The 19049-nt window shown below is 39.4% G+C and overlaps 1 protein-coding gene across 4 annotated transcripts in view; it reads right to left on the bottom strand.

Annotated features, from left to right (window-relative positions):
- The window catches only part of LOC140730534 (rho guanine nucleotide exchange factor TIAM2-like), a 252268-nt gene that overhangs the window by 169501 nt on the left and 63718 nt on the right, over positions 1-19049 (bottom strand). For 2 of the 4 annotated variants that reach the window (XM_073051115.1, XM_073051117.1), the window contains exon 2: positions 17966-18021. The gene's annotated coding sequence lies outside the window, so the exon portion shown is untranslated. Of the gene's footprint in view, positions 1-10324; positions 10629-15655; positions 15673-17965; positions 18022-19049 lie in introns of those variants that run through there. The other 2 variants (XM_073051118.1, XM_073051119.1) reach the window with 2 other exon arrangements.

Raw genomic sequence — 19049 nt, 5'->3', positions numbered from 1 at the left:
TGGAACCCACATCCAGAGACACAACTGAGTTGCATTCAGGAATGAAGGTGAGCATGAACAAAATTGCAACCTCTAAATAAAATCCTGCCCGGCCAAACAAATTGTGTTATTGTTGTAGCAGAGGCTCACGTATACTAGACCAATGCAGGCTTAAAGGTAATACTTGCAGAAAATGCAATAAAGTAGGACACATACATAGAGCATGTCAGGCAGTCAAAAATAATTGGACTGCACAGGGAAAAGAAAAAGCTAAAATGTCAAGTTGCAATTTCAAAAGACGGCCTAATCTGCAGGCTGTTGATATAATATTTGATAACAATGAGAATGACACAGGACTGAGTTTTACAATGTGAAAAATAACAATAAACAAGCAATATAGCATACACCTCCACTACAGCCTCAAATGTCGTTGATGTGTTGAGGAGCTTCTTCTCAAGGACTGATGTTCCAGAACACTTAGTCAAGGACAATGGACCACAGTTTGTGCAGAAAAATTCAGTCATTCCCGAAAATGAAAGGAATAAGACATATTACATCTGCACTGTATCACTGTATCACCCAGATGGCTTGGTGGAAAGGTTTGTTCAGAGTCTAAAGAATGCCTTGCAAGTAACATCAGCAGAACACACTATAGTGACACTGAAGCAGAAGCTCACCAATTTCCTCCTTGCATATTGCAATGCAATACACTCCACAACCAACAGCTCACCAGCTATGCGGTTCCTGGGCTATTCCTTGTGCTCATACTGGGATCTCCAATCTGAGGAATATACAGTACAAACAGCTGAGACAAATGAGGAGATCCCTAAACAAGGAGATTCGATGTTTCACTCTTGGACAAGCAGTCCCGCCAAGAGACTACAGAGGTGATCAAAAGTGGCTACTTAGAATGCTTAAGGACAGAACTAGGCCACTCTCCTACACAGTGGAGATTGTGTCTGATATCATCTGGAGATGACACATTGATCAGCTGAGGAGAGCAGAGTCAATTGGTCTCTTTTTGACATAAAATAATTCAATTGTTTACAATTGTTCATGTTATGCCAGCGTCAGTGTTTTTGAAATAAAAACCTCTGTACTACTAACATATGCATTAAATGACATTTTACAAATGTGGTACAAGTAATGATAGAGATTATGTCCCAGGAAGCAGATAGCACTGGGTCATTTTGTATTGTGTGACTCTTGCAGAATTTATAAAGAAACTACAGAAGACTCACTATTATACGAATCATGCTTATAGACATTAGGTTGGTATATTACTTCATGTGATATGTATCTGATCTCTCAAAACGAAGGGTTGTCACAAGGCAAAAAATAACAGCTGAACTATATTGTTCTTTCTTCTAGTTGTAAAATTATAACAAATTCAATCAACTCTGATGCAAATCTATCTTTCAGGTGCTGACTGGACTGCTGGAAATTGCCAATATTTTCTAATTTAACTTTACTTTCAGGCATCAAAGCCATTTAAAAAAAATTCAAAACTGACACTTGCTATATCCACTACAAACCCCTCCCCCTTCCTGCACCCTACCCCCAACTAAAACCCAATGAAAGGCTGCAAAAGGGAAGGCTGAATAATAGGAGCAGGATGCAGTTAGCATTTTTGCCATTTCTGGTATCACATTTTAGATGGAAAATTATAACTACAAAACTCGAGACTAAAAACCCCAGGGTAAAACACTAGCGTAATCTACAACAGCTGTCAAGGAAAAGGGTCTACAGTCTTTGATTTCTAACCGTAAATGTGAACAGCAGTGTTTGAAGCTATTGCTTCATATCACTAATTCAGGGGCATTTAAACATGATCGAAATGAACAAAAAGACTGGAACAGATGCCTGGCTGTTAAGAAACCCTCAACCCATGGAAAAACTTGTAAGTAAATCTCCACCTACCAACTGAAAGTGACTGGTGGACAATTATGACTGTTCATTTAATTAGAAGGTTGATGGATTTCATATCCCTGGAGAACATGATGTTCTTATAATTATTTCCTAACTGGTCTATATCAGGTAGAATGAAAGCCCTATCTGAACTCCAATCCTCTTTCGCCCCTTAGGACTTTTACTTGGCAATACTTTGAAGTATGGCAATTATCCAATAATACCTTGCACATGCAGATATTATAGAAAACCAAGAATACATCTGGCAGAGTAGAAGCACCTTAACACTAAATGGTCGGGGGAGAGTTGCACACAACAGCTTGGAAAATTATGGATATAGTAAAAGGGAAGGAGAGTGCATGAGAGGTTACATAAGTCTCCAGAATAAATAAAAAGACAAAATTTTAGAAAGGACTAACAATTTAACTACCAGTAACATGAAAACAGAATTGAAAAGGGTGATGAATACAGGACTGAAGGTGTTATATTTGAATGCACACAATATATGGAATAAAGTAGATGATCTTGCAGAGCAGTTAAGTCATGGCTGAAAGATAATTTTAGCTGGGAACTAACATCCAAGGATACACATCACATTGAAAGGTCAGGCAGGCGGGTAGAGACTGTGGGGTGGCTTTGTTGATTAAAAAAAATGAAATCAAACCATTGGGAAAAAATGACATAGGATCAAAGGATGTAGAACTCTTGTGGGTAGGATTAAGAAACTGTAAGGATAGAAATGCCCTGATGGGAGTTACAGTAGCCATAATGTGGGGTAAAAATTACAACAGGAAATAGGAAAGGCTTGTAAAAAGGGCAATGTTCCTATAGTGATGAGGGATTTCAGTATGCAGATAGACTGGGAAAATCAAAACAGAGTTTGTAGAATGCCTATGAGGTGGCTATTTAGAGCAACATATTTGAGCCCACCAGGGAAAAGGCAATTCTGGATTGGGTGTTGTAATGAATTAGATTTTATTAGGGAGCTTAATGTAATGGAACCCTTAGGAGACTGGGAGAGAATTCACTCCACAGCTTGACAAGGAGAAACTGAAATCTGATGTACCACTGTTACAGTTGAGTGAAGGTATGAGAGAGGAGCTGGCGAAATTGATTGGATGGGGACAGGAGCAGGGATAACAGTAGAGCAGCAGTGGACATTCAACCACTGGAAAGTGACACTACAGAGGTAGAAACAAGAAAAAAAAAGTAAGATGAACTCAATAAGTATTTTGAATTAATCTTCACTGTGGATGACACCAGCCATATACCAGAAATTCAAGAGTGTCAGGGGACCGAAGCGAGTGTAGTTGCTATTACTAAGAAGGTGCTTAGGAAGCTGAAATGTATGAAGGCAGACAGGCACCTAGACCTCTTAGACTGCACACCAGGGTTTTGAAAGAGGTAGCTGAATAGATTGTAGAGACATGTCAGGACACACGAGATTCTGGAATGTTTCCAGAACTGGAAAATTCTAAAGTCCCTTATTAAGGATGAGGTTTCGGGGTACTTGGAGGCACCTGATTAAATAAGCTGAAATCAGCATGGTTTCCTTCAGGGGAAAACTTGTCTGACAAATCTGTTGGAACTCTTTGAGGGAATAACAAGCGGTATAGAGAACACAGAGTCAGTGTTGTTTACTTGGATTTTCAGATGGTATTTGACAAGGTGCTGCCCATGAGGCTTCTAAACAAGAGTCCATGGTATTAAAGGAAAGATCCAAGCATAAACAGAAGATTGGCTGGCTGACACAAGGCAAAGAGAGGGAATAAAGGAGGCCTTTACTGGTTGGTCACCAGTAACTACTGGTTTTCCTCAGGGTCAGTGGTGTGCCCACTACCTTTCATCTTGTATGTTAATGAGGTGGATGATGTAATTGTGGCCAAGTCTGTGAATAGGTGGAGGGGCAGGTAGTGTTGATGAAGCAGGGTATCTGCAGAAAGACTTGGACAGATTAGGAGAACGGGTGAAGAAGAGGCAGATGAAATACAGTGTACATCCATGCACTTTGGTAGGAGGAACAAAGGCATAAACTATTTTCTAAATGGGGAGCAAATTCAGAAATCAAAGATGCAAAAGGACTTGGAAGTTGTAGTGTAGAATTACTTAAGAGTTAACCTGCAGGTTGAGTTGGTAGTAAGAAAGGCTAATGCAATGTTAGCGTTCATTTCAAGAGGACAAGAATATAAAATCAAGGATGTAAAGCTGATGTTTTATAAGGCATTGGTCAGACTGCACTTGGAGCACCAAGAGCATTTGTGGATCCCTTACCTAAGGAGAGATGTGCTGGCATTGGATATGGTCCAGAGGAGGTTTACAGGAACTATCCCAGGAATGCAAGAGTGAATGTATGAGAAGCTTTGGTCCTGTACTCGCTGGAGTATAGAAGTATGATGGGGGGATGAGGAGGAATTTCTTTAGCCAAAGGGTGGGGAATCTGTGGAATTCAATGCCACAGGTAGCTGTGGAGGCCAAGTCATTGAGTATATTTAAAGTGGAGGTTGATAGTTATTATGTTTTGTAACTCCAAAACAAAAAAAAATTGAAAGGAAAACACAGAGCCAGGAGATAACTAGTATACATTCTTAGTTTTCACTTTTAGTGAAGCACATATGTATAATAGTGTGGCATAATGACACATGTACTTCATATATATAACCGTAATGAATATTTAAACAAAGAATGTCTAATCAAATATATTTTAAAAATTACTCAAATATTACAGATATTAAAAACACAACAATAGGTCCTTGACTAATAAGGACAAAGGTTATGGGGAGAAAGCAGGAGAACGTGGTTGAGAGGGATAATAAATTGTCCATAAATGAATGGCAGAGCTTGATGGGCCAAATGGCCTAATCGTGCTCATGGCTGATAGCCCATCGTTTTGCAATGATAGCCATGTGATGCTGACAAGAATCATATTGAAGAATTTGACTTTAATCCTCCTGGCTCTTGTACTTGGTTTTAAAAAAACTCAGGCTAAGATTAGTTGACCAAAAAACAGACTGATAATTGAAACTTTTAGTTCATATCATTCAATAATCTGTGTTGAATTTCTCTGCATAACCGCAGAGTAAGACACTTAAGGACTCTGAGAAAGTCTTAAGATGACAAACCTAAAACAAAAAAAAGATTAGAAGAAACTAAAAGAAATCGATCTTAGCTGAATTATATGGTAACCTGTTGAGAAAGCATCTAGATTAGAATACCACGTACAGGTCTGATACTTACAATTTAGGGAATACCACTGAGATTGTTTGAACTGACATTTGGGTTTGGAGGATGAGGTAGGGGAGGACAGTGCTATTCATCCTACATGGAGAGATTAAGCCAAGAAAGAGTGGTAATTTCACACCTGTTTCATAGTGATGGTGTAGATTTGGATCAGAGCAGGGTCCTGATGAAGGGTCTCAGCCCACAACGTCCACTGTTTACTCTTTTCCACAGATGCTGCTGGCCTGCTGAGATCCTCCAGCATTTTGACAGATTAAGTGCTGCTTTTGTAAAAGATCAGCCACAGTCTTGTTGATTAGTAGAACAAGTATGTGGGGCAAAATGACCTATTCTTGCTTCTAAAGCTAACAATAAATAAAAACCCAAACTGTTATCCATTTGTGAAACTGGAAGGTGAGAAATACCCACATATCATTTGGGGGAAGGCAAGCTCAAACTCCAGTTTGTAGGAAAGACATTGGTGTATATATTTAGTCACAAAGAACACATTCTAAATATCAAAGGTCAAGGTGTTAAGCACCATCTTCCAAGTTCCAAGCAGAGAGAATTGTCCACTTTTTGTAAAGTGTTACCAAACACTTGCTTTCTTGCTGTACGAGTAAATGTGTTGTAACTGAAGTCATAGTAAACACAATGATACCTTAAATCAGTTACCCCCAAGGGGGCGGTTACATGTCCTAAGGAGGTACTAGGGAAATAAAAGTTGTCGGGGGGGAGGGGTGCAGCTAACGGCACCTTAACATGAGACACAAGATCTGATCAACCATTTCTGAAAAAAAGAACGAGGCACTGGAACACAGGAAGAACCATAGCTCTGCAGGTGGTGAGTACTTGTCGTCACAACCCGCCTGAAACTCGGCAATCTCATCCAACCTCACCAACAAAACAGACATTCATTATCAGGGATGCATAAATTAGCAACCAGGGTGCCCAACAGTTCCCCTTGACTCACAGCATGAAACGAGTTAAGGAATTTAACTGTTGGTAAATCGAGTACACCCTCCTAACTTTCTCTACAGAAAACAGCTTGTGCAATGATACAGTCCTGGCTGGAATCAAAAGGTGAAATAGAGCCAGTGAACCTGCTGACCCCTCTTGAGGTGTTCAAAGTGCCCTCAGCTTCACACGTGAGGTCAAGAACCATCTTTGGGGAATGAGCCTTTACATGATTGGTTAATAGTGCTAACTGGAATAATATAAAAAGCAGCTTGCCAAACACCAGCTCTATCCACACTGAAGGCTGATTTATACTTGTGCGTCACATCGACACTGTAGGTACCACATACCCTACACCGTAGAGTGACGTGCACCTGTCCAGAAAAGTTACTCACGCGTCGTGGTGACGCAGACCGCATCAACTGTGATTGGTCTGCTTGGTAGCATCGCACTTCCTCCTACGTATTTCCGATTGCTTCTCCGCCATGTCTGTAGGCTGTGCGTACACCAATGCGAAACAGATTAACCAAATCGTCAAATCTACCTGCCGACATGCGAAAATGTTTGAAATGCATTTCCTCGTCCATGTGTCTCACAAAGAAACTCAACACAGTGGATTAAAAACCCCACCGCCAACTAGCGTTTTGGCGCAAACCAACGCACGCTCGCTATGGCATAGAGCAACACAGAAGTGAAAATCAGGGCTACGGTGTATGCACAAGTATAAATTAGCCTTTACACTCAGATACCAGTTTGAATCCTTGTCAACGTAATTTTTGCTGTTGTGATTGCTTTCATCTTCACCTCACTGTTCCTTTGCGTGCCTCTACCATTGTTCCATCAATTCACGGCTGTCATCAACATCCGTCAGAATTTCCCAGTTGGTGTTAATTTTAATTTAGCCCTGTTAATGATGGATAAATACATACAGTGTGATCTCTATGAGTCTGAAGGCAGTGAAGCCTTGAATTCTAATCCTGCCAAGAATCAGAAACCACAGAAAGTGCATCAGTACAATGTCACATACCCAGAGGATGGTTTTATTCCATTCCTGCCAGATCAGTGATGCCCCATGTGTCTTATTTGTAATACTGTACTGTGCAATGAAGCCACAAAACCATCAAGATTGCACGAACACTTCTGTAAAAGACACCCTGAATAGGCTACTTATGGTGTTACTCAGCTCCAGAAGATGAAAGAAGCATTTGGAAAACATTGCACACTCAAGTCATTTGCCAAGAAAGCTAAAAATGACTTTCATCGTGATCTCATTGCTTCTTGTAACATTACCAAAATGATAGCAAAGTGTGGAAAATAAAAGATTAATAATTCCTGCTGTATAAGAAGTGATCACCACTGTTCTCAAAATAGATACCAATATTTTAAAATCAATTCCTGCGTTATAGCTCGTCATACTGACGAAATAAGTGAAGACAATGAGTATCAAATAAGCAGAGCTGCAAAAACAGAATTTGGGATACAAATGGATGTCAACTGTGCGAGACAACGAAGCATTGCTAGTGGCACATGTACTGTTTATCAAAGGTGGAAAAGTTTGTAAAGAGGTTCTCTTTTGTGAAAAGAGAAAACAAATATCAACGGAGTCAATGGAGAAACAATCTATGATGAACTCAAAACGTACATCGAGGATAAAAGTATTCTGATTAGGAACATGATTTCTTGTGCAACAGATGGAGCACCATAAATGACAGGTTGCCACGATGGTTTAGTGGCATTTCTGAAGAAAGAAATTACAAGCCTCTTTGTAATCTATTGTGGAATTCATTGTCAACATCTCACAGCCAAAAACCTCAACCAACGTCTTTTTTCAAGCATGACTCTTTACAATACTTACTATCAACAAAATTAAAACTCATCTATTGAATAGCAGAATATTTCACCAGTTATGCCAAGATAACAATGAAGAGTTTGAACGCTTGCTTCTTCACACTGAAGTGCGTAGGCTGTCAAAGGGCTGCTGCTTAAAGCATTTCTTTGATCTTTCTGATATTGTGGTTGAATTTTTTCTCAATGTCAACAACAGCCTGGGAAACAAGACTGAACTTCTAAGTGGAGATGTAGCATACCTAATGACCTGAATGACAAAGTGAACATTCTAAATATGAAACTGCAGGTGAGAATTTCAATTTAAACCAGGCAAAAAATGCAGTGTCCACTTTTATCAAAAATTTGGAAATATCTCAGCAAAACATTTGGAGATGAGTGTTCTCATGGTTTCCCTGCATGGAAAGTATGGGACTCTCTTTCATAGATGGTGATTTGCAGGAGTACTGCTTACATCCGCAGTCACTGAAGGATTTTCAGAATCGATTCAAGGATTTGAACAATCTGGAAATTCTGGACTGGGTAATTAACCCATTTCTTTGCAAAGTGGAAGAACAGAAAGAGAGCTTGCAAGAAGAAATTATCGAAATTCAGAATGATGAAGAAGCAAAAATGCTTTTCAAAAATGTCGGGCTTTGTTGTACGTGGCTAGACTGTATTATGAAGTTTCCTGGTCTTTGGAGATGTGCCAAACTGCTCTTCATTGTATTTCCATCCTCCTACCTTGTTGAAAGAGGCTTCAGTGCAGTGAACCACATACTCACAAAAAACAGAAACTGTTTGGTCATTTTTACACATGGGGACTTAAGGCTTTTGCTGTCACAACTTGAACCAGATATTTCAACTCTTGATGAAACCATCAAGCTCAAGGATCACATTGATATTGAAGCTGTTGTACAGTGCTCATGTACTGTGTAAACTAGGTTTAAAGACAAATAAAAATTTAAAACGGAATCATTTTTCTCATGTTAGCATATGGTAGACATGTTTTTACGATGGGGGTGCTGGAAAGTATATTGTGCTTAAGAGGGGCATTGGCGTGTATGAAGGTGCTTTAGGGAGATGTTGGGCTAAAGGAGGTTGGGAAACACTACCTTAAATGATCTGTAGGACTGTAACACTAATCCTCTATTTCACCTGCACATCTGGCATAGCGCCTCCAAACATCAAGAGGAAATTAATTGGTGAAAATAAATACCTGAATTTAGATTAATGCCAGACGTTAGTTGCATATTAAGCAACACACAGCCATGTGTTAATAACAGCTCTTTGTCGTCTTTTACTTCGTTCCAGGTAGTCCCTCAGGACAAAGGCTGACCTGCTTCTATTCTGCTTTTGTAGATCTGGAGATGCCTGATGAGACTAATGTGTGAACCACAGACACTTCCCTAGATGGGGTAGGAAGTGGACAACAAGGTAGGTAAATAGACAATTTGAGAGTGAATCCTCCGTCCACCCCTTATAATGGCTACAGTGTGATCTCAAATCTGGTCCTGAATGTTCTGCTTCAATCAGTGATTGTTGATGTTCCCTGATATCAGTGGCATTGTATTTCAACACGGCACTGAACTGCAACCTCCACTGAGCTGTGGCTCAGAATTAGTAGTTTTTTTCTATTGGCTTTTTAGTTTGGGGAACAGAGAGGGGAGTTAGGGGTCAAGTTAGGGATGTGGGGTAATTAGATGTCAAGCTGGAGTCCAATTCTCCTCTCCACGTTGAAAGGTTAGTGGCATTGGCAGACTAAGCCAGATTGTCCAGCCGGATATTGGGGTGGCAGGTGCCACAAGCCGCCATCCCCACCCCACAGATCAGCACGTAGTTGGCAGGTTCTGCAGTCAGAGCTCTGTAGGACAGGAGGAGAAAGTTCTGCTGACCCGCTGTTACCACTGAGAGCAGAATTCAAGGCCTGATGATCGGGGTCTCAACACTGGTGAGTGCAGAGTTCAAGGTCTGGTGTTCGGTGATCAGTGGGTTCTTACGGCTGACGCTGCAGGTTGAACTGGAAGTCAGAGCCTGTTGGGTGAAGCCCACGTCTGCAAATCTCTGCTAGTCCACTGGGAAAGTTGAAGCGCAATGTCTGTGAGCTTGAATCCAGTTCCGAGTCTCTGGGGTTGGAGTACTGTGTACACACATGGAGAGGGAGGGAGGAAGGGAGGGAGGGAGGAACGGGGCTTGTTTTGCTGTTGTTCCTTCATTGCTTGTTGTGTTCTGTGTTGTTCTGCCGAACATGGTGAGCACTTACGTTGGTGCCGGAACAAGTGTCGACACCTGTGGGCTGCCCCACCACCCTCTTGGTTGTGTTGATCGTTAACACGAAGGATGCTGTTCACTATATGCGCCGATGTACATTTGATAAAGAAACATGAATCATAATTTGTCAAAGAGCTTTGATATATCTTTAAACGTTTTCTCGACCCACCTGAGAATCTTTTCCTGTGACAGGGTTCAGAAAAGAGGGTCAGTTTTTGGGAGCCTGGTGTCACACACATGATAACATCGCCTGTCCAGCCGAAGAAACTCTGTGTAAACGGGCTTCATTTGTGGCGATTTTGCTCTTTGAGAGGCTGCCAAAGCCAATTTACTTAGCAATCCAGTGAATTTGGAGGATTTTGTGGAGAGAGTGTTGGTGGTATCTTTACAGTGCCCTGAGGGCCCGTTCTTATCTTGGGATCAGGCAGACAGTGATCACTGCGCAGCCAGTCCACCATGAATTCTGAAGTCTTCTGAAAAATAAAACAATCAACCAATAGGTTGTGCTGGCACATTGAATGTGATGACAAAACATTTCACAGACTTTTATTTGCCTTCGCCTTTAAGATGGGCCCAAATATTTTAACCTCAGATGACCCACATCACATGGTACTTCTCAGCTGCCTCCTCTCAACAGTTGTATGAACTTCTTCTAGAAGCACCATGAATATTATCTTCACTGTGACAAAAGTTTGTAATCGATAGCACTATTGACCACATCATTGGGTTCTGCTACAATCCCCTCTGGCTATGAAATTAGGGAAAAACTGGCAACTGCCCCAAAGTTCACAGTACAATACATTATAAATATGGCAGACCCTAGGCAGACTGTCATGGATCAACTTTCTGATGCATTTACACAACAGACAATTGTATCCATTAGGAAAAACAAGCCATGAATTATCTCCTAAACTCCTGCAGCACTAAAATAAGCTTTGGCAACCCCACACCATATAAAATAACGGGACAGGCCACAAGCTGCAAGGTTCACTCTGCTCTGAAGTCCGCAAAGTGGTTTCACTCGTTTTTTTTTTTTTTTACACACTGATCTACTTCTGCAGATTTCCAATGCCATTTCTAGAGCCCACCGTCGGTGATTAATGACTCAGTGTTCCCACGTTTACCTGAATGGTGAAATGTTTTGGACTATTAGACTGGGCTTTCTCCGCCCAAAAGGTATAACCACTGAAAAAGGTGGAACAAGATTATTCAAGTTCAAAGTAAATTTGTTTTCAAAGTTCACATATATAACCATATACAACCGTGAGGTTCGTTTTCATGCAGGCATACTCAGTCGTCCAAAAACCATAATAGAATCAATGAAAGACTGTACCCGACAGGACAGACACACAACCAATGTGCAAGATGACAAACTGCAAATACAAAAAGGGAAAAAATAATTACAAAACACAAGCAATGAACAGAGAACATGAAATGAAGAGTCCTTGAAAGTGAGTGCATTGGTTGTGTGAATAGTTCAGTGATGGGGCAAATGAAATTGAGTGAAGTTTCCCCACTGTTTCAAGAGGGGTAATAGCTGTTCCTGAACCAAGAGGTGTGGGTCCTGTGTCTTCTGTACATTCTTCGTGATGGCAGCAGCAAGAAGAGAGCATGATTTGGGTAGAGGAGATTGCTGATGATGGATGGTGCTTTTTCTGCAACAGCACACTGTACAGGTGCTCAATGGAGTGGAGGGTTTTACTCATGATGGACTGGGTCATATCCACTACTTTTTGAGGGACTTTCCATTCAAAGGCATTGACATTCCCATACCAGGCTGTGATTCAACCAGTCAGTATACTCTCCAACACACATCTATGGATATTTGTCAAAGTTTTACATGTCATGCTGAATCTTCAGAAACTTCCGAGGAAGTAGAGGTGTTGCTGTGCTTTCTTTGTAATTGCACTTACATGCTGGGCCCAAGACAGGTCCTTTGAAATAATAATACCTAGGAACTTACAGTTGCTAAACCTCTCTACTTCTCATCCTCTGATGAGGACCGGCTTATGGACCTCTGGTTTCCTCCGCCTAGTCAATAATCAGCTCCTTGATCATGCTGACACTGAGTGAGAAGTTGTGGTTGTGGCACCACTCAGCCAGATTTTCAAACTCCTTCCTCTACGCCAAACTGCATTATCAGCTGTGTACCACCTTGGGCTGGCAGAGGATATACACTGTCTTGCACAACAGGGATGATTTCCAAAAGACTCTTCATTCATATATAGACACTCGAAAAAAAAATCTGCTTATTTTCCTGGATTTTAAGCTCTGTTTCGAAATAGTAGGCATTTCTACTTTTGACAGATTAAAGAAATAATAGTTTTGCTATCCATCTGACACAAACATAACTTGCCCACAACTTACTAACTCATACACCTTTTGGAATGTGGGAGGGAACCCAGGGATTTGTTAGTTGTTGAATTATGGACCCTCTTTATCAGGAATGGTGCGGCTTTCCCTACATTGTTTTATCATTTCTAATCTTTGGGAACCTAAACATATGCAGAAGAAACAGAATTCCACAGTACAAACCTTCTGCCAACAGATGCAGCAAGATCACAGTGGGTCCATTTGACCCCAGTAAGCAACACAAGGATCCTTTCTCTGCTTGAATTCCTAAATCCCAGAGAGAAAATTGTAGAATCCTTATGTTTAGCCACTGAAGAATGAAAAGCACTATAGCAAGGAATTCCTTTTTAAATAAGAGTCACAGTAAAGCTCAAGTTATATCAAAATACCAAATAAAGTTCATGTCACAAATGACTAACACATGCAACTTTTAAAAACAGTCTGCTGGCTATAAATAGAAATTCTTTTACATGTTTCTGAACACTATCGGAATACATCAGTTCAATAGTTCAAAATCCATTTTAGCATAATTATTGCATTGGCACAATGATGGTGATATGTAACTACGAGGCGGCACAGTGATTACTTGTTGCTTGTTGAAAACATCCTTGTCAGTATGAATGGAGCAGCTATTAAACTGATAATACAATCAGTCAACTCTGTGGGTGCGGCACGATGAAAGAAAAAAAACTTAAGAAAACTTCAACTTCATGTAATGAAAGGGGCACTTAGGGGAGCAGTTCTAGAACAGGCAAGGTTGACTTGCTCTTCGGTCTTGGCGATTTACTTGCACACGTTTCGTCACCATGTGAGGAGACATCGTCAGTGCACTGTTAATTGTGGTGCTTCCTCCGAATGCTTGGCCTTTATATACTTTTCAATCAGTGGACCGGACATCATTTCAGAAACTCAATTATGTTGTGGGGAAGAAACCTCGTTGTTGATTGGTTGTGTGGCAAACTTTGTGCGCTGTAGCCTAGAATTTTGCCTGCATTGGCTCATAAATAGGATCGGGGTCTGTGTTAAGCAATATATAAAGGACACAATAATCACCACGTCTCTTCGCAAGTTAACAAAACGTTTGCAAGTAAATTACCAAGATCCGAAGACAACTCAACCCAACCACCAACCATCTTCTGAGTTATGGAAGCACTAAAACTTGCATGCCTTCATAAACCAGTTGCTAGAACTAGGAATGTAAAGGCATCAAGATGATACTAAATTTAAAGAATTACATTTGTAGACTTCAGAAGTTTACCAGCATCAACAGATTCAATATGCATCATCATTACAAAGTATTTTAGTAGTTATTAGCAGTTTGTACACTGTCACAAAAATACTAAAAATGTTAGCAAAAACACACCGTGATTTATTGCACTTCTCAATAAATCCTTTTATGCATTTGGTTACATTTACAAACAATCAAAGGAGACACGTCAATAAAGCGTTATACTTATAATGATATGCAATAATCAGAAATATATCAAATATACCAAAATATAATCTATTTAACATTACTTTTAAGGACTTGTGTTGACTTGTTTTTTTTTGCAGAAAGCTCAGTTTGTTACAGGACTTTTTGGGTTTTCAATTTAAGTGTTTAATTAAACTCCCAAAATGTGCAATTGTATAAAAACCTGAAACTAAGCAAAAACACATTGCCTGTTTTGGAAGATCTGTTTAGCTAGGATTAATCTGATTGGTTAGAATCTCAAGCACAACCATAAAATGTGAATCCATTATTTTAATTTCATTGGTCGTATACATTCCGGTGAAGGTAAATAAATAGGCAAAAATCAATTTAATTGCAGCTGTTGGCCAAAATAAAACATTAAATTTTTGGAACTTTCCTTTAAAAATTAGTTTTCCCATCTATATTGAAAAGTCAAATTTTAGATCAGCAAATCTTATACAAAATATTTCCATAACCTACACCTGTCACATGCATGTTCTTTAATATTGAAGTATTTCACAGAGTAGAGGGATCCCAATTACTCACCAAATAGACAGGTAGAAACAAATAACAAGGGATCACTTTCAAAGTAGGGAAAATACTTCTTTAATTGTTAGAAATTTTTAACTTTTATAATTTTTTTTAAAAAATGAGAACATTGAAACAATGTGAAATGCATCGCTTGCCTCAATGACTAACACTGCGTGCAGATGGCAGCCCACAAGTGTTGCCGTGCAAACAAATTAGCAACCTGGACGTCTTTTGTATGTGGGAGGAATCCAGAGCACATGGACAACACCCATGCGGTTACAGAGATAACGTACCAGAGACAGCAGCAGGACTTAAACCCCAATCTTCCAATTGTTATAAAGTACAACGTTAAATATGTTTGATTTGGCAAAGGAAACAAAAGTAAGGTGGTATTTTCAAAATGGCATGCATAGAGTAATTTGCTTTGCAGCTTCATAGAAATTCAGTTATTCTGAGAAACTATTTACTACAATTATCATACTGGAAACTTCTAGAATGGGAAGCATGTAAAGCACAAGAAGCCAAATGCACTGACTGAAACTTAAAAATAAAATTGCTTGAACATATTTTTTACTGGAGGCCATCACCACAGTTACTTTCCTACTTTCGGACTGTCAGCAATGCAACTAGCTGCTGGGAAATTCCTGAGTATTCATAACCAAGCCTGAACGGTTCTCAAAAAGGAATGAACAAACAGGTTCTTCTCCAAGGGAATAGACAAGAAAATATCAATGTAACTCTAGAAGGTACCAAACAAAAATGACAATAGATGGGTAATATACAGCACAGTTGATAGGATTAAAGTGACAAAGAAACATAAAACAGATTGAGTAAACAGACAAAACTCGTACAGATTTCAATGAAAGCAAATGTGAGGTCAGTAACTTTTGAAGAACAGACATGGGTATCAATTAAATGGTTAAAGCTGCCAAGCAAAAGAGGTTTCCAAGTGATTTAGGGGTTCTGTACACATGAACATATAGCAGTTAGGTACGAAATATAAAGGAAGCTCTAATGAAATATTACTCATTGCATTGAAGTGCTAGAATATATTGGAAAAAGAAGCTCAGTTCATGTATAGTTTTGGACAATAGCATTATAATAGATATGAATTTCAAACATGTGTAATACAATATTATAATGGTGTGAAGGATCAATACTTACAAAAGCTAGTGGGCACGTGGAAGATTAATTGATAGTGATATAGAAGCTCCTGAAAGGAAGTAACACAGCAGCATAATGAGGGTGACCATACAACATCTTGAAAGGAGACAGATCATTTAAGTTACTCTACAGCTGCTCTTTTGATTCCTTTCAGAATCCAAAAATACCACAAACTGATTCATGCACCACCCCCATTTCCCCTTTCACTGGCAGGAAGATTTGGAATTTAATTTGGTACATTAAAATGAATGTTTGCTCATTCAGCGGTGAATCTGGAAAGCAAAAGTCTAAATCCATGATTCAATAGGATATGGAGCCAAAGGTCTATAAAAAATGGATGTCATGATCTCACTGACTGAGAGAATATGCCCAAAACACTAAATGGATCTGACCAGATCTTAAACCAAAATACTGGAGGTACTCATCAATGCAGGCAACAGCTATAGACAAAACTGAACAGTTGATATTGCCAAATAAGGCCCTTCATCAGATCTCAGCCTGAAACATCGACTGTTCATTCTCCTCCATAGTTGCTGCTTGCATTGCTAAGTTCCTCCAGGTCGGTCTCAGTCTCTCTCTCTCTCTCTCTCTCCCCCTCCCTCTTCCCCCCCTCCGTCTCTGAGTGTGTGTCAATCCATACACCAACATCAATGATCTACTCCTAAAACACCATCACTTTAGATTAGTCAATTCACCAGAAATCAAGTCTGAACATTCATTGTTGCCTTAGTCTACAGAACCTTTGGATTATAACTGACCCAAGACCAACACAGGGAATTTTGCCAAGACCCAACTCTATGTCAAAGGTCAAAAAAATTACAAGTCCTTGTGCTTGGCTTAGTTTGTGTGTCTTACTGGCTCATCAGTAAATGCACTAATCCTCAGTACGGTGGGGTGTAGTGAGGCTGACTGAAGTTTGCAGGAAAGCCCTAAACAAACTGGAGTTGCCTATGCTGCCCACTCTCCTGGCAATTGTCCAGCCTAGCCGGGAAGGAACAGGTTCAAGTTACAACTCCAAGAACGTAGGCTCAGGAGAGAAATCTTACAGTTGGGTCCTGAGTAAACATCCATTTCAGTGGACCTCAAATGCACAATCTCAGAAGTAATCTAAAAGAGGCTGGCATCTGCCAGAAACTGGGACTCCATTCAGCAACAAATATTCCAGAAGATATCAAAGGATGTGACGAGTGATTATCTGATGTGAAGAGATCTGATCGTTAGGCAGACAAAGGAAAAATTAGTTTAAAGTAAAAGCAAAGAATAACAAATAAATTATATGCAAAGTGAGTAACATTAAGTGAACTAATTTACACTTCAAAATTTCAATACATCATTAAAGCGTGTATTTTGATTTTGATTCTGCAGCATCTAAGTATTATTTGGCAAGAACAGCTTTGTCAATCACACAATCACCATCCTTCCAGTTTTAGACAAGCAGTTTGCAGAATGCCTTCAATTGTCCAGCTAATTACAGCAGGAAAGTGGATTGCCCCATACCTGATCAGTTGGTTTTTCACCCATTCGTCCTTCAGTAACACACAGCTTTAAAAATAAAACCATGTAGCTACTACACAAGTCTGTACTGTTCTTAATTATAGAAATAGATTTCAACTTTAGGTTTGAATTACATGAGAAAAAAATGTGGATGTAGTTCCTGGCAGATTAATCCCTTAGCAAAGATTATATACTCCGTTTAATATAATTGTCCAGATAAAATGTAATTACTATTTGTCACAAAGATGTATGAATTATTTTTCTCACTTTTCAAGCCATCAAATTATCCCAGAAATTGTGGGTTTACTTTTGGTTCAGCTTTGTTACAGAATGACTTAAATAGCTCATTGTAACATTTTAAAGTTAAATTTCAGCAAGAAGATATTGGCCCTAATAAAAAAAGACTGACAGCTTAAAACATTTTGAAACAAATACTGAGTCACTGTATCCAGCAGGGAACATTTAAATGAAGGTTATTTATAATTGCAAATATTTAATTCTGCAAACAGGACAACCTGGGGAGGGTGGAGGGCTGATAACATACTTCAACAAACTTTTCAGCCGAAAGCCATTTGATATCAGATGCAAATTTGTTATCTTAGAAACCACACCAACCAACCATTGATTAAAATAAAAACGGATATGGGAACATTTAAGTCTGCTAGGCACATGGAGACTAAAATTTTATAATGCATGTCAAATTACTAAACTTAAGTAGTTCATGGCTTTGATGATACAATATGTCTACTTCATCAAAGCATTCCCTCACACTGAGAGCAAGGACAAAATTTTCAACACCACTGACAAGATGATTACCTTAATGGAAGTGGAGCCAGACTTCTTTCTCACACCCACATGATTCACTGATGACTCTAAAAGGTAAACACACAAATCAGATTACAGCTCATACTTTACTGGATCTGAAACCAAAACATTTACCCCAAAAATGTAGTATACAGCTTTATTCCTGACTTGAATCTCCCTCCAAAAGAGAAGTTTGTACTGTAGTGGGAATCTTGCTGATTATTTTTAAATCAAGTTAGGCAATCTCAGCTCTGTTAATAGAAAAGGAAAGATCGGGAGTCACCAGATGAAAGCCAAATTTGGCATGACTACATAATCCTATTCCCTCCACCACAATACAGGGCCAATATTGTTTCAATTCTCAACAAAGAACAACCAAATGGGAGAAAATTATTTAAGACTGCTGGCACCACTAGACCACCAAATTATTTCTGTAACAATATATACTCATTTCCCTTTTAGAACTAAAATGGATTTTATTTTTACTCTTGCTTCATACTAGGATTGATTCCACTAGGAATCATTTTACCCAAATTCTCCTTTTGGTTGATAATTCATTAATCAATAATTTTGTCTTATTTATCCATTTTGAGCTCTCCAAATTTTTCCTCCACCCTAACTGGCTCAAAATCACTTCACCAATTACCTGTACACTGAAGTTAAAAGAAAGAATCTAATAAAATACTTTAAAAATTAAATGTGAACAATATTATGCATTCTGTTGATGGTAGTATCCTAAGGAATATATGTGAAAAGCATCACTGCCCCTCAACTCTTGGTGCATTAGAGACTACATTCGAATTACCCTGTGATATTTTTCAGTTACATCTAAACAGCCGGTGCTAATTTGATGTTGCAGATCATGATCTCCACACAAAAGGTCGAAGCAAGTCTGCGAGGTTCCTCAAGTCTAAGGCAAATGTCCCTAACTCCACCCCCTCACCTCAGCTCATACTCCTACCAGTTCTTTTCACAGACATCCATCTGGTCAATATAGACAGAGACTCATGAATCAGTATAGCTCAGCAGTAGTTGCAGGTGACCAACTGTTTGAGCCAATGGGGGTGATGTAAATCAGCCTGCACACCAGCTCAGG

Source organism: Hemitrygon akajei, chromosome 7, assembly GCF_048418815.1.
Source record: "Hemitrygon akajei chromosome 7, sHemAka1.3, whole genome shotgun sequence".
NCBI lineage: Eukaryota > Metazoa > Chordata > Chondrichthyes > Myliobatiformes > Dasyatidae > Hemitrygon > Hemitrygon akajei.
This window is presented reverse-complemented; position numbering and strand designations above follow the sequence as displayed.